This window comes from Rhinopithecus roxellana, chromosome 1 (assembly GCF_007565055.1).
Source record: "Rhinopithecus roxellana isolate Shanxi Qingling chromosome 1, ASM756505v1, whole genome shotgun sequence".
Classification (NCBI taxonomy): domain Eukaryota; kingdom Metazoa; phylum Chordata; class Mammalia; order Primates; family Cercopithecidae; genus Rhinopithecus; species Rhinopithecus roxellana.
In genome coordinates, this window is record NC_044549.1 from 145,193,556 (window position 1) to 145,210,155 (window position 16,600).

A 16,600-nucleotide genomic window follows, 5' to 3' on the forward strand; every position below is an offset into this window, starting at 1 on the left:
ATTTATTTGTTTTTTTTTTACTGTTTTTCTCCTCCCTTACAATCAAATCTATTTATTTTTCTTCAGTCCTTGCTCATTTTACTCCTTTCATTAGTTTATTTTTCTTCTCTTTTCTTTTCTTACAACTTGCTCCTTCCATTCTCACAATTTGCCTGTCTCTTCATCTGAACCATTACCTTCTTTCTTATATCTGTATCTGTAATTTAAAAACAAGTTGCAAAATGTTCCCAGAAAATTGAGTAAATTACCTGCAGGTCTGTAATTGTTAAAAGGGTACATGTCTCAGAGGAACCAAATACATAAATTTGACTTTTCTTTCTACCAGTCAGTGTAGTCTAACACTGACTTTTCCCCTATCTTAAAATAAGTAGCTCAGCATTCTGGATCCTTCACACACACACACAAATTACTTAACCAGTATTTATGAAAATAAAAGTTTTCCAGATCTTAAGGTTTTCTATGCTCCTACAACAGATCAGTAAGGAGTAACAGAAGTCATGCTCTTTATGTATTTACATATTAATGCCATTTTCTCAACATTTACCTAATATTGTTAGAAGAAAATAAAAAATACTAGGTGAAGATGATTTACATGTTCTGAAAGTATTAAGGATATACCCTATCCTTACATCACTCTTCCTTTACATAATGCTGCAGATGAAAAATACGATTCAAAATTTCAATGATAGTTTTTCTCCTAATGAGCTGGTATTCATCATCTCTACAAAAAATGAAAACTAGATAACCGCTTAAGTTATCCTTTTGTGTCTTTTTTCTGCGAAACTTAGAGACACATTTGAAGCTCATGCATAAAAAAGGCATTGAGATGTGTGTTGTGTGAGTGTGCTATTTTCTCCTTTGACTATGATTTTCTATTTTTGTTTTACTATCTCATTTTCTATAACTTTTATGATAAGCCAGCAGCCTTAAAACTTTTGCAGAAAAGGAGTGTACATATAAATACAAATCAGCTTGGAAATGGGCCTTTGCAAATAAGTTAGAAGGTTCTAAAGCTTAAAACCACCCCACATGCATTTGATGTTTTCATGACAAAAATTATTGCTCTTCATGATCTTCTTTTTCTGACCAGAAATAAGCTGGACAACCTAACTATAAATTAAATTCTCTATTTACTCATACCATGAAAATAGATATTAACATTTCAATAACATTACAATCTATTATTTCTATCATAGCCTATTATTGGTCTCACCTAAAATTATAGAATTATTTTGATTATAATTAAAAATGGACACTAAAAATCATGAACATTAAACAATCCAAGGGATAAATTTATATGAAGGTCCTGTTTTCTATCCATCTTAATTCTGTAATTTGTATTTTAGTCATAATGTGATTGACCTTATGGAAAATAATGTCATACATACAAAATATTGTTAACTATATGGGGATGAGGTAGGGAGGTTTGATTTTATGTACTATTGAATAAATAAAAATAGTTTTAAATGTTGTTCTTTTCGAAGAAATCACTATTGTTTAATTTTTGCATGTCTGGTTTTCCGTAGCCTATCAAATATAGTGCTAGCTATAAAATATGTAATTTAAAAACAAATATTTTATATGGTTGAAAAATATATATTTATTTTATAATAAATAAGGTATAATGTTTTTCTACTAACATCTAATAGGCCATCAATAGTGCTACAAAATAAAGGAAGGAAATGCAAGTCTGTCAGAGAAATGGATCAACTGATGGCTCAATTGATTCTAATTCATTCAAATTTGTTGATTCATTTGTTTTTTCTCTTTGGTTTCTTTGTTTTTCACTTCCTACCAGCTAACTTAAGAAACATTCAGCTTTGAAATTTATATAATTATAGTAAATGATATAATAGGAGATATTTATATTATAATGATATTAATATAATTGGATTATGGTTATATCTCTAATAATGTTTTATGCTCCCGTTTTTTAGTGTCCAATTTTAATTGGCTTATATTTATGATGTAGTAAACAAATTTACAAACAAGTGAGTGAAATGACTCATATAACAATGTGATTTTCTGTTAGCAATAATATTTCAAATATGTTTATATGATTTTAAACACGTCATTCTATTACATTAGTAAATCATATTTTTACCAATTAGTATTATACATGATTAAAGAAATAACAAATAGGTACTTCCTAACTAATGGGAACTTACGTTTTGCCAAAGAATGGAGAACATTGCAGACACAAATTTCTCAGAAACTTTGGCATGCAAAATATCAGTAGGCATTATGTTTCAACTCCTTAAATACTCCTAATTTCTGCAAATCAGTGATTATTTCATGTAAATTATTTCCAATAAGTTAAACTTTTATCACTGGATGCTGCAAACAAATCACTATTAGAACCCACTACAGAGCATTGGGTTATTTCGTTTGTTTGTTTCCAAGATGACAGACTAGAGGCCGTCAGCACACCTCAGCCACTTAGAAATAGCAAAACAGTTCAACTCAGTGAGCTTTAGATCAAAAAGGAAAGTGGGAATTCACCGGAAGAGTGAAGGACACGCCAGGGAGGGAGAAGGGAGAAGGTGTGCAAGTCGTTCTCACGATGATGTCTGGCTGATAAAATGGGTGAAGCCTCAATATCTGAGAGGGGTAGCTAGTCTCCCTCTGTGTATCACCTTTTCAGTAGAGATCTTTGTAGCCCAGGCCAAGGGAGAGTATCTGTTTCTCCTAAGCCCAGGAGATAGATCGGGGAGACACAAAGAGACACAGAGAAGAAAAGACACTGGCAAAAGTTCAGGCATTTTCTCAGTCCCAGAACTGAGAGGAGGAGGCAATCTTCAATCAGAGCTCAAAACAGTCAGTCATTGTTTGACAACCTGACATCCATGGCCACTGCAGACACTGGCCTGGCCAGTCTAAGGCCAGAAATTGGAGTGCTTGCTCTGGGTAGGGTAAGAACTCCACAGTCCGAATTGAGCAGTGAATGTGGAGAGCACGACAGAAACAGGTGCTGGAATTAAGCTCTCTCCCATTGCAGAACTTGAGCAGAAGTAAAGTTGCTGAAACCTAGGTTTCTTCTGAGTGGAATGGCTTGTAACTAGTGACAAGTTAGCAACCTGGATCCAGTCTGTGTGTTTCGTTGTGGAGTGCCCCAGTCAGTCCCCTTGGTCAGTTTGGGGATAGTGTCCCATCAGCTCTAAAAGGGGCAGGAGGTGAAATCTACTCTCTTAGATATCTAACCTTTGGTGTAGACTGCCACTAAGAAGAGGGTAGTACAGACTGACAAAGCTACCCTTAGGTCAAAGGAAATGTGAATGTGGTGCCAGTCATTGACAGAGAAAATAAGGCCACAGTAAGGACTTGTAGTCGGGGTCATCTCTTGCCCCCTCCCCGCTGTCCCCAGTAACTGCTGAAGACGGTAGCAGCTCTTCCACTGGGGCCCAGAGAGCATGGGCTGAAAGAGGTGCTTCGCAGGCTTCTCCAGCGTTCCACCCCTGCCTAAGACCAACGTAGCTGGGGACGAATATTTTTCGTGCTTCTCTCTTTACTCTACTACTGCAGAAGGCAAACCGAGTAAGAGACTACCTGCCGGCTCTTACTCTGAAGCGCCATCTACTGGAAATCAGACTGAATTATACCACCGCTACACCAAGCAATCTTGAAAAAGCCATCTGAAACCGAGGACCCTGCACAGAGCCTTGCACCTGTGAAAGCACTCAGAAATGATGCTAATTGAATATTCACAAAATACACCGCAGTCATGCCCCTGAGGGAAGAAAGAATAAACAATAAAAAATCAAAGCAATAGCAAATTCAAAAAATGAAGCACCAGTTCCCTTGATTGAGAAAGAATCAGTGCAAGAACTCCAACAATACAAAAAGTCAGAGTTTTGTCACCTCCAAAGGACCCCAATAGCTCCCTAACAATGAATCTTAACCAGAATAAAATATCTAAATGGCACATATAAAACTTAGAATATGGATGGCAAGAATAATAAATGAAATCCAAGAGAAAGTTGTAATCCAACGTAAAGGAAATGGAAAAAAAAAAAAAATCCAGGATTTGGAAGATGACACAACTATATGAAGACATAACTGAACAGAAATTCTGGAACTGAAAAATTCATTACATGAATTTCAAAATATAATTGGAAACCTTAACAACAGACTAGACAAAACAGATGAAAGAATTTAAGAGTTCCAAGAATGGTCCTTAAAATCAACACAGTTAGACAAAAATTAAAAAAAAAAATCACAGTTAAAATAAAAAAGGCTTAGAGAAATATGGGATTAGATGGGGCAAACAAATCTATGATTTATGGGAATTCCTGAGAGAGAAGAGAAAGAAATCAAATTGAAAAACATACATGAGGATAAAATTCAGGAAAATTTCCCCCATCTTGGTAGAGAGGTTGACAGAAAGATACAGAAATACAGATAACTACTATGGGATAATATGCAAGACAACCATCCTCAAGACACATCGTCATCAGACTATCCAAGGTCAGTATGAAAGAAAAAATATCTTAAAGGCAGCTAGAGAGAAGGACCATATTACCTATAAAGGAAAATCCATCAGACTGACAATGGGCTTCTCAGCCGAAACTTTACAAGCCAGAATAGATTGGAGGCCCATTTTTAGCATTATTGAAGGAAAGAAATAAAAGCCAAGAATGTCCTATCCCACCAAACTAACCTTCATAAGCAAAGTAGAAATAAAATCTTTCCCAGGCAAACTATCATTAAGGGAATTTGTCACCAGTAAGTAGCCCATAAAAGAGTTGCTTAGGGCATTTTAAACATGAAATGAAAGAATGAAACTTGTCACAGAGCACATGTATAGCACACAGGCCACAGACTCTTGATTGCACTACTGCACAATCAAGACTAGAAAGCAATTAGCAAACAACACTAAGACAGGACTAAAACCTCACATATCAATATTAATTTTTAAAGTAAATTGTCTAAATTCTCCACTAAAATAACATAGAGTGGCAAATGGGATTAAGAAAAAAAGATTGATCCTTCTGCCTTCTTTGAGAGACCCATCTCATGTGTAATGACTCTCATAGGCTCAAGATAAAAAAATAAAAAATATGTATAACTTGAATGGGAAAAGAAGGGAGCAGGATCACTATTCTTGCATCATATAAAACATATTTTAAACCAACAATAGTTTTTTGGAAGCCGAAAAGAGCATTAAATAAAGATAAAGGATTCAATTCACCCAGAAGATTTAACTATCCTAAATATACTCATTCAATATTGGAACAACCAAATTCATAAAACAATTGCTTTAAGACCAGGGAAAGACTTACACAGACACATAATAATAGTGGAAAACTTAAACACGTCATTGACAGTATTAGAAAGATTCTGATGGCAGAAAACCAACAAATAAATTCTGGACTCAAATTTGATACTAGATCAATTGGACCTAATAGACATCTACAGACTATTCCATCCAACAAACACATAATGTACACTCTTCTCATCTGCATACAGAGCATACTCTAAGACTTACCACATGCTCAGTCATAAATCAATTTCCAATACATTCAAAAAATCAAAATTATGTCAAACATCTCTTTGGACCACAGTGGAATAAAAATATAAATTAATACCCAGAGGTACTCTCAAAATCACACAAGTACATGGAAACTAAACCACTTGCTCCTGAATGACTTTTGGATAAGCAACAAAACAAAAGAGGAAATTTAAAAAATCCATGAAATGAATGAAAATAGAGGCACTACATATGCAAACTCTTGTATACAGCTAAAGCAGTGTTAAGAACATCTACAACACTAAGCACCTATGTCAAGAAGATAGAGCAGTAACATTATACCATCATAAGTGAAGGAACTAGATAAACAGGAGAAAGCTAATTCCAAAGATAGCAGAAAGAAATGAGTAATTAAGTCAGAGAAGGACTAAATGAAACTGAGACCAAAATCCAAATAAGCACAATCAAAAATGACAAAGAAGAGCTGGTACCAATCCTACTGAAACTATTCCAAAAAATGAAGAGGAAGAATTCCTCTCTAAGTCATTCTTTGGAATCACTATCTTCCTGACACCAAAATCTGGCAAAGCCACAACAAAAAAGGAAACTAAAGGCCAATATCCTTGGTAAACACAGATGCAAAAAACTTCAAGAAAATACTAGCAAACTAAATCCAGCAGCACATCAGAATGTTAATTCACCATAATCAAGTGGACTTTATTTCTGGCATGCAAGATTAGTTGAACATATGCAAATCAATAAATGTGAGTCACCACATAAACAGAATTAAAATTTAAAAAAAAAAACATACAAGCTTCTCAGTAGATGCAGAAAAAGCACTTGATAAAATCCAAAATCTCTTCATGATAAAAAGCCTCAACTGACTAAGCATCAGAGGGATATACCTCAAATAATAAGAGCCATCTGACAAACACACAGCCAACATTATACTAAATGGGGAAAAGTTACAGCATTCCCCCTGAAAACTGGATTAAGAAAAGGATTTACACTCTCAGCACCCCTGTTCAGCATAATACCAGAAATCCTAGAGCAAAATCAGGCAAGGGAAAGAAATAGACATCCAAAAAGAAAAAGAGGAAGTCAAATTATCTGTCTTCACTGATAATATGATTCTATGCATAGAGAAGCCTAAAAACTTTGTCAAAAGACTCCTAGACCTGATAAACAACTTCAGCAAAGTTTCAGGATACAAAATCAATGTACAAAAATCAATAGCATTTCTAAACATCTGTAACATTCAAGATGAGAGACAAATCAAGAACATGATTGCATTACAATAGCAAAAACAAACAAACAAACTCCTAGAAATACATCTAACCAAGATCAAGAAGGTGAAAGATCTCTACAAAGAGAATTGCAGAATACTGCTGAAATAAATGACAGATGACACAAAAAAATGGAAAACCATTCGATGCTCATGGATTAAAAAAATCAATATTGCTAAAATGTCCACACTGCCCAGAGCAATCAATTCATTCAAAAGTATTTCTATTAAATTACCAACAGTATTTTTTATAGAATTAGAAAAAAGTAGTCTAAAATTTATATGAAACCAGAAAGAGCCCAAATACCCAAAACAATCTTAAGCAGAAAGAGCGAAGATGAAGGAATCACATTACCTGAAATCAAGGTGTAGTATAACCAAAACACTGTGGTACTAGTACAAAAATAGACACATAGATCACTGGAATGGAATAGAGAACCCAGAAATAAAGCCATACACCTACAATCAACTGACCTTTGACAAAGTTGACAAAAATCAGTAATTGCGAAAGAATCCTCTATTCATTAAATTCTACTGGAAAAACTGGCTAATGATATCCAGAAGGAAGAAACTGGACTCCTACCTCTGACAATATACAAAAATTAACTCAAGGTGAATTAATTGTCTAAATGTAAGACCTCAAACTATGAGAATACTAGAAAAAAAATACTTGCAAATACCCTTCTTAATATCAGTCTTGTCAAATAATTTATGTCTAAGTCTTTAAAAAAGCAATTGCAGCAATAACAAAAAATTAACAAGTGAAGCCTAATTAAATTAAAGAGCTATATGGCAAAAGAGACTATCAATGGAGTAAATGATCAACTTACAGGATGTAAGAAAATATTTGCTGGCCGGGCGCGGTGGCTCAAGCCTGTAATCCCAGCACTTTGGGAGGCCGAGACGGGCGGATCACAAGGTCAGGAGATCGAGACCACCCTGGCTAATATGGTGAAACCCCGTCTCTACTAAAGAATACAAAAAACTAGCCGGGCGACGAGGCGGGCGCCTGTAGTCCCAGCTACTTGGGAGGCTGAGGCAGGAGAATGGCGTAAACCCGGGAGGCAGAGCTTGCAGTGAGCTGAGATCCGGCCACCGCACTCCAGCCTGGGCGACAGAGCCAGACTCCGTCTCAAAAAAAAAAAAAAAAAAAAAAAAAAAAGAAAATATTTGCGAAAAATTAATCCAACGATGGTCTAATATTCACAATCCATAAGGACCATAAACAAATCAACAACAATAAAACAAATAACCCCAATAAAAAATGGGTAAAGAATATGAACAGACATTTCTTAAAAGAAAACATATATGTGGCCAACAAACATGAAAAGCTGCTCATCATCCCCAATCATCAGAGAAATGAAAATCAAAACTACAAGGAGACACCATCTCATACCAGTCAGAATGGCTATTAAAAAATCAAAAACTAAAACATGCTGGTGAGGTTGCATAGAGAAAGGAACACTTATACACTGCTGGTGATAACGTAATTTGTTTCAGCCCCAGTGGAAAGCAGTTTGGTGATTTCTCAAAGAACTTAAAGTGTAACTACTTTTCAACCCAAAAATCCCACTACTGGATACATACTCAAAAGATAATAAGCCACTATATTTTAAAAAAACCCTCCATTTGTATATTTTTTTCACAGCACTATTCACAAGAGCATAGACATGAAATCAGCTTAATTGCCTGTTAATGGTGGATTTGAATTTTTTAAAATGTGGTACTATATACCATGGAATAATATGTACCCATAGAAGAGAATGAAATCATGTTCTTTGCAGCAACATGGATACATCTGGAGAACATTATCCCAAATGAATTAACACCTAAACAGAAAACAAAATATTGCATGTTCTCACAAGTGAGAACCTAAATATTAGGTTCACATGACATCCAGATGGGAACAGTAGACACTGAGGACTCCATACCATATGTGGGGAGGGATGGAGGAATACAATGGCTAAAGAAGTTGGATATAGTGTTGGGTCCTATGTTCACTGTTTGGGTGACAGGGTAAATAGAAGCCCAAACATCAGCATCACACAATGTACCCTTGTAACAAACCGGTGCATGTACCCCACGAATGTAAAGTAGAGATAAATATTTAAAAAAAAAAAAACTACAAAAATGAAAACATTATTTTATTTAATCTATTAATCTGGTCATAGATACTCTTTTGATGCATTAAACTTGTAGCATTAATTCTATTTTTTCTCCTATCAGACAATAAATAGATTAAAATTATGCCTGGGAAAATCATGGTTTTCTGTGGGGAGAAGAGAAAAAAGAAAACTCCTTACGCATTAAATTCGCCAGTGCCCATCAATCCTTAGTTATTCTTTTCATGAACCTCGCAATATGTGTCTGTGTATTTTTTATGTGTACATGTAAACTTTTAAGGTAAATAATATTGAATCTTTAATATTAATGCATCTTGACCAAGAGAGCAACCTTTTATTACAATGCAACCTGATATGGAGGCCATAGAGTTGTCCCACTGAGAACATAATTCTCAGCCAAGGAAAATCTTTTACCTAATACAGGGAAGGAATGACTAACAGTCATCAGGGTGGATTTCCTGAGAAGATCATTAAACCTTCTCAGACTCCTCTAAACCCTCAAAACCTACAGAGGTATCCTATCTTACCTTATAAAGAGCTAGTATATTTGTTTGAGAAAAACCTGCAGAGATATTCACCCCCAAAGCTAATAGGTGAACCCTCAGAAGCTAATCTGGGCTGATAATTATAATTAAATCCCATCATAACCAGTAAGAAAAGAAAATTGTAAGAGGAAGAAAATTACAACCCTAGGAGCTGCAAAATGAGCTAGTATGTAACAGGATCCAACAGAGTAGCCCTGATACTGGATTTTATTCCTAGCAACACCATGGTTTGTTAAATAACTCTTCAATCTTCAGTCAGTAAAAGCCCCCTTGGTTGCTGCTCTGACCTTGCTGGTTTTTGCAATGGTTCAGCAATACCACCTGGACACTACTGCTCTATTTCAAGGGATCTGGAATGTAAGCTAAAAAGTTAAGAATTCATTGACTTAGGGTGACTTTTTTTTTTATTATTATACTTTAAGTTCTAGGGTACATGTGCATAACGTGCAGGTTTGTTACATATGTATACTTGTGCCATGTTGGTGTGCTGCACCCATCAACTCATCAGCACCCATCAATTCATCATTTATATCATGTATAACTCCCATATGGAACACAAGATTTAATACCCTGGCAGGGATCCCAAGGGATTATGCAAACTAGTTGCTAGGGTGACTATTTAAAACCTGGAGATCATATTTGTCTTTTTGTTCCTGGTTTATTTCACTTAGTTTAATGTCCTCTAGGCTCTTCCATGTTTTCATAAATGGCAGAATTTTCTTCTTTTGTTAAGGTGGATAAATACTGCATGATTTCACTTACATGTGAAATCTAAAATAGTAAAACTCATAGAAAGAGTAGAATGCTCGTTATCAAGGATCGGGGGTCGGAGAAATGAAAATAGACTGGTCAAAGGGTATAAAGTTTCAGTTATGTAAGATGAATAATTTATGATGATTTAATGTACAACAATGTGACTATAGTTAATACTGTATTGTAAACTTGAAATTTGCTAAGGTAAAAGATTTTAGTCTTCATCTCACAAAAAAGAAAGAAAAGGTGAGATGATGGATGTAGTAAAGAGTTAGATTATGTTAATCATTTCACAGTGTATATGCATATAAAAATATCAAGTTGTATACTTTAAATATATGAAATTTTTATTTGTAAATTAAGTAAAAATATTTCAATAAAGCTGTAAATAAAACCTTGGAGAAGCTGATGGCTTGTATTACGTAAAGCTGAAGTACGTCAATTACTGTGGCAGATGGTAGATAAAAGAAATAAAAGGATTCAGGGGAGTGTTCATAAAATGAATACACAATGTAAGGTCAGAAGAACTGCTAAAGGACATTGTTCCATGGAAAGGCCCAGAGTCTTTCGCCTTTAGCCAAAGACTTAATAATTGTACTGATGAAAAGAGCACTGGTCTTGCTAAAAAGTGACTCTCTTCTATAGACTGTTGCTGATAATGGTAGACAATTTCGCCACAGAGTTTGTCTGTTAATACTGAAGGAAATTCTGGATTGCTAGAGGAATAGAGGCCAGGTGTTGTTTCTTAAAGCCAGGGAGTCACAAATTGCTGTAAAGTTCAGCCAGATCAGAAGGGTAGTACAAGGGACTTTATTAATAAGTTGATGAGTTAGTTAATAGAAGAACATGTTACTGTTCTTGAACATGTTCCCTTGAACCTCTGATGGTCTTTGAAATTGCCACTTTTAATAGAGTAGAATGCAGCAGAGTTGATACTGCATTACTTCTAAGTTCTGGGTTAAAGAAAAAAAAAAGTTGATACGATTTTCCTCTCAGGACATGTGAGCCAATATAAAAACCAAACCAAACCAAACCAAAACAAAAACCCATGCTTCCTTAAAGAATAAATGTTGGAGAGACACAGGAAGAGATTCCATGGAGATAAAAAGAAATGCCCAAGAAGGCCTGGCTGTTTTAGGTTTCCTACTCCAAGCCTCAACTGTATGTAAGCAAGACATCACATAATTCTAGCAAACAGCCTTCTAACTGCACTGGGGTAGCAGAGACCAGCTTTCCCTTTCAAGAGTTTTCCAAATTGCAGAGTCATGACTAAAACTACTGTCATTTTAATCCACTATAATTTGATGTAGTTCATTATGCAACAACAAATAACCGAAAAAGACAATTAGACAAAGTGTTTGGCAAAGCACTGAATTATCTGTGATTTAATTTATGATTATTTAAGTGCCAGAATTTTTAAAAATATAAATCAATAAACAAACATTAAATGTGAAAGATGCATCTGTTAAAAGTGAATCCCTGCATTTCTCTCTCTCCATCTATACATACAGCATCTGTTATTCTGATCAGTGTGGTTTATATATTACATCTTTTAGCATTATGCAATTCTTATCATGGGCAACAAGTTAAAGATTTTCTTTAAACCATCATAACCAGTGTTTCTTGGCAATATTTTCATCTTACACAATGTCATAAATATTTTTAAATGAATTAAATAATAGGATCCTCAGAAAAATAATGTTATACTTTACTATCACATAAATGTTAGAAAAGGCTATAGCTTAATGATCAATATTTTATAATATTCAATTGCTTGCAGATGCAATGTTTCTAGGATTATACATATAGAAATACCACATTATACTCAAAATATGAATATGCTTTAAGACAACATATATAGACAAAAATACATAGGAAAATAAATTATATATGTTTAATATATATAATCACAGACACAAAAATATAAAGAGTTCATCTAATATTAAAATAATTGTTTAATATTATTATTTCTATATATTAGGTTGTCATCTTAGATTTACAAGTATGAGAAAGGATATGTGATTGAAATGTAATGTTATTTAATAATTTTTTATACATTTGTATCTATAAATTTTGTTGGACTTCACTGAATGCTTCTTACCTTAAATCCATATCGTGTATTTGGGTCCAGGAATCTATAAAATAGCTTTTCCTTTTGCCTAGTAAGAAGAAAGATAAAACTAGAAAAAACTAGTGGAGATCACACAAATGTGGTTTTAATACTAGAAAATGTATGTGTGTGTGTGTGTGTGTGTGTGTGTATATATATATATATATATATTTTTTTTTTTTTTTTTCACAGAGTCCTGGAAATATATGGCTGGAATAAAACATTGTGGTCCACTAACACAATTTCCTCATTACACACTAAAAGATGATACTGGTCCAAAATGCAAAATTTCAACAACAACAACAAAAAGTAAATAGAAAAATATTAATCCTCTCTCCAAGTTCATGAAACAGGTCCGTTTAGAAATCAAGTAATACTTCCTTGAATTCATATGGGGCACCTCTTATTTTATTTATTTATTTATTTATTTATTTACTTATTTATTTATTTATTTTTATTTTATTTATTTTATTTTATTTATTTATTTATTTATTTTTGAGACAGTCTTGCTCTTTCGCCCTGGAGTGCAGTGGCGTGATCTCAGCTCACTGCAACCCCCGCCCTCTGGGTTCAAGCAATTCTCCCACCTCAGTCTCCCTAGTAGCTGGGATTACAGGCATGTGCTATCATGTCCTGCTAATTTTTGTGTTTTTAGTAGAGACGGGGTTTCACCATGTTGGCCAGGCTAATCTTGAATTCCTGACATCAAGTGATCGATCTGCCCTCCTCGGCTTCCCAAAGTGCTGAGATTATAGGTGTGAGCCACTGTGCCCGGCATTTGGGGCACCTTTATCTTTCCACTTACTTGGTGAGCATTGTTTCACCCCCTACTATCAGCCTACCTCCCACCAAAATCTGTAAGATCAAAGCAAGATAGAGTCCCCTAAATAAACTCTAAAGCGTCTCCAAGTTAGCCCAATGGTTTCTGGTTGATAATGTGTAATTTGGGTTAACTACATATATTGGCAACCAGTTTGGGATAATTTGGGATAATTTTGCAAGTGACAAAGTTATCTACAAAACTAGTCAGGATTATTTTAATAGAGATAATTGTATAAAATATATTGCTTACCAGGGCATTAGAAACTGTAAGATGTGGAGAAATAGGAACACTTTTACACTGTTGGTGGGACTGTAAACTAGTTCAACCATTGTGGAAGACAGTGTAGTAATTCCTCAAGGATCTAGAACTGGAAATACCATTTGACCTAGCCATCCCATTACTGGGTATATACCCAAAAGATTAAAAATCATGCTGCCATAAAGACACATGCACGCATATGTTTATTGTGGCACTATTCACGATAGCAAAGACTTGGAATCTACCCAAATGTCCATCAATGACAGACTGGATTAAAAAAATGTGGCACATATACACCATGGAATACTATGCAGTCATGAAAAAGAATGAGTTCATGTCCTTTGTAGACACATGGTTACAGTTGGAAACCATCATTCTCAGCAAACTATCACAAGAACAGAAAACCAAACACCGCATGCTCTCACTCGTAGGTGGGAATTGAACAACGAGAACACCTGGGCACAGGAAGGGGAACATCACACACCAGGGCCTGTTTTGGGGTGGGGGAGAGGGGAGGGATAGCATTAGGAGATATACCTAATGTAAATGAAGAGTTAATGGATGCAGCACACCAACATGGCACATGTATACATATGAAACAAACCTGCACATTGTGCACATGTACCCTAGAACACAAAGTATAATAATAATAACAATAATAATAATAATAATAATAATAATAATAATAAAAGATACTACAAGGGAAAAAAGCAAGGTAAACAAAAAGGGCATTGAGGTATCACAGAGACAATAACTGTAGAAGCAGTTTCTACACCTGGTATTGGAAGGATGAACAGAAGTTAGGATTACTAAAACTTTGTGACTCATTGGAAACTACCTGGAAACCTCAGACCCAAGGCAGTGGGGCACTAAGTGACTGGCAGAGGGAGGGAACTTTGATGGGCCATCATGAGGGAAGTCAGGTTGAAAACAAACTGCAAAATGGAACCCTATGCTACTATTAGAATCAAGGGTCCCTGTTAGAATGGAGAAATAGTTCTGTGGTAAAGGTGGCAGGTAGAAGCAAGTCCTTTCTACATTCTCCAGGTCAAGTGACCCACTTTGGCATAGCTGCACTGTGATCTAGCAGACCAAGGAGGGGTTTGCATCTTTCATCCCAGCTCACATATGAGATTATTGAGGGTGGACTAAGAGCTGAGAGACAAAAGATTAACAAAAAACACACTTTTCTTTCTGAGTAAACAATACACGTTATCTACAGGTATTATTACTTACAACGTTTGAGAGCATATATTTCAGTTTAATTCTGCACTTGAAGATCACCTACTATGTGCAAATCATTTTTCAATGTGTTGAAGATTAATAAATTGACAGAATATGGCTTCTGCTCTTAAGGAATTCACAATATTTTAAAGTGTGTTAATATAAATTAAAGTAAATGTAGAATAGTATAATGGCACTTAATTTTAAAAGGAAAATTCAAACAATCTCTTGCCTTTAAAAGCCTGCTCTCTCTCTCTGTCTCTCTCTCTCTCTTTTTTTTTTTTCTAATGAGTTTCACTCTTGTCATCCAGGCTGGAGTGCAGTGGAGTACAGTGGCACGATCTCAGTTCACTGAAACCTCATGGGTTCAAGAGGTTCTCCAGCTTCAGTCTCCCGAGTAGCTGGGATTACAGGCACCTGCCACCACACCCAGATAATTTTTGTATTTTTAGTAAAGATGGGCTTTCACTATGTTGGCTAGGTTGGTCTCAAACTCCTGACCTCAGGTTAATTGCCTGCCTGAGCCTCCTAAAGTGCTGGGATTATAGGCGTGAGTCACCGAGATCAGTCTAAAAGCGATCTCTTAGTTTCAGTGTCTTTTAAAATAAAGGCACACTTTTTTTTCCTCAGACTGTTATAAGGGCCATTTATGTCCATTCACCTGAAATTTCATTTCACAGAGCTGATATTCCATGTTTCACATAATTCTACATATGCTTAGTTTTCTATTGCAGAGAGTGGCCACCATTTTTGTCATTGTATATTGTTTCTAATCATGCTTATACATATTAGGATAATCTATTTTTTAGCAATTTTGTTACCAGAGCTTACTTTAATTCTTTTACATTTGACTAATTAGTCTAGCCATGATTTTACTTTGTTTTCTGAAGAAACATGGATAATATCATGATAAATCTTTTACTCATTGTCAGTCATCATGCATATTTGATTTTTACATCACCTGAAGACTATCATAATAATAATCAGACATTATCAATTCACTCATTACAAATATAGCAGAGATACTTCTTGCAATCTTGAGTAACTCCAATTACACTGAACGTCAACAGTTTCTTGATTATTAATAGAGGTTTTCAAACGTGACTGTGCGTGTATTATCTGTGTATCATCAGTTCATTAAGGAGAAAATCATCATTAATTTGTATGACTTCACTTTTAAAACATAACATTAATGTTAATCAGGACTTATTTTTGAATAAGAAAAACCCCTTCGAACTGAATCTAAAATGGAATTTCCTAGTTCATAAAGCAGGGAGGACCAGCGGTTTAAAAGCTCAAGACACAGTTAGATTCAAATGTTCAAACAATATTTTAAGATTTTAGGGACCTGTTTTTCATTCTGTCTTACAAATTCCAGTATTTTTATTTCCTCCCTTTTCATTTAGACTTTATTTGGTTCTGCTGATGGCCCTAAATTACTCTGCCTTCCATAGTCAGTTATCCCAGAAAATTCACACCATTTCCTTAAAAATAGTTTCAGCATATTTCTTAACAGTAATTCGGTGACTTGGCTGGAGATGTAGGTTTACCTATAAATTGATATGTATGGCCTTGGGAATGAGTTACATTCATCCCATCATCCCTAGATCTGGATATTGGGTGAGCTCTATCAAAAAGATAGACAAATATAATTCACTGAAGGATCCTTTTAAGCCATTTATTACATTTTTTTTTTCTATGTTGTGGTTGGCCTTTTAATTTTCACCTTTTCCTTTTTTGATGAATAGTTCTTCATTTTTATTTAGTTAAGGGTATTCTTTTATCATACAATATGTGGTCCTTTGTGACTGGCTTCTTGCAGTCACCTTGCATAATGTTTTCCCAGTTCATTCATGCTGTAGCATGCATCGGTACTTTGTTCCTTTTATTGCCAAATAGTATTCCATAATTCGGATATGCCTCCCTTTGTTTATTCATTCATCAGGTGATGGACATTTGAGTTTTTCCACATTTTGGCTATTATGACTAATGCTGCTGTGAACATTCATGAA

General features: G+C 35.0%; 1 pseudogene; it reads right to left on the minus strand.

Annotated features, from left to right (window-relative positions):
• The window catches only part of LOC104660734, a 120,954-nt pseudogene extending 118,711 nt beyond the window's left edge, over window positions 1–2,243 (minus strand).
• Between the last annotated feature and the right edge of the window lie 14,357 nt (window positions 2,244–16,600).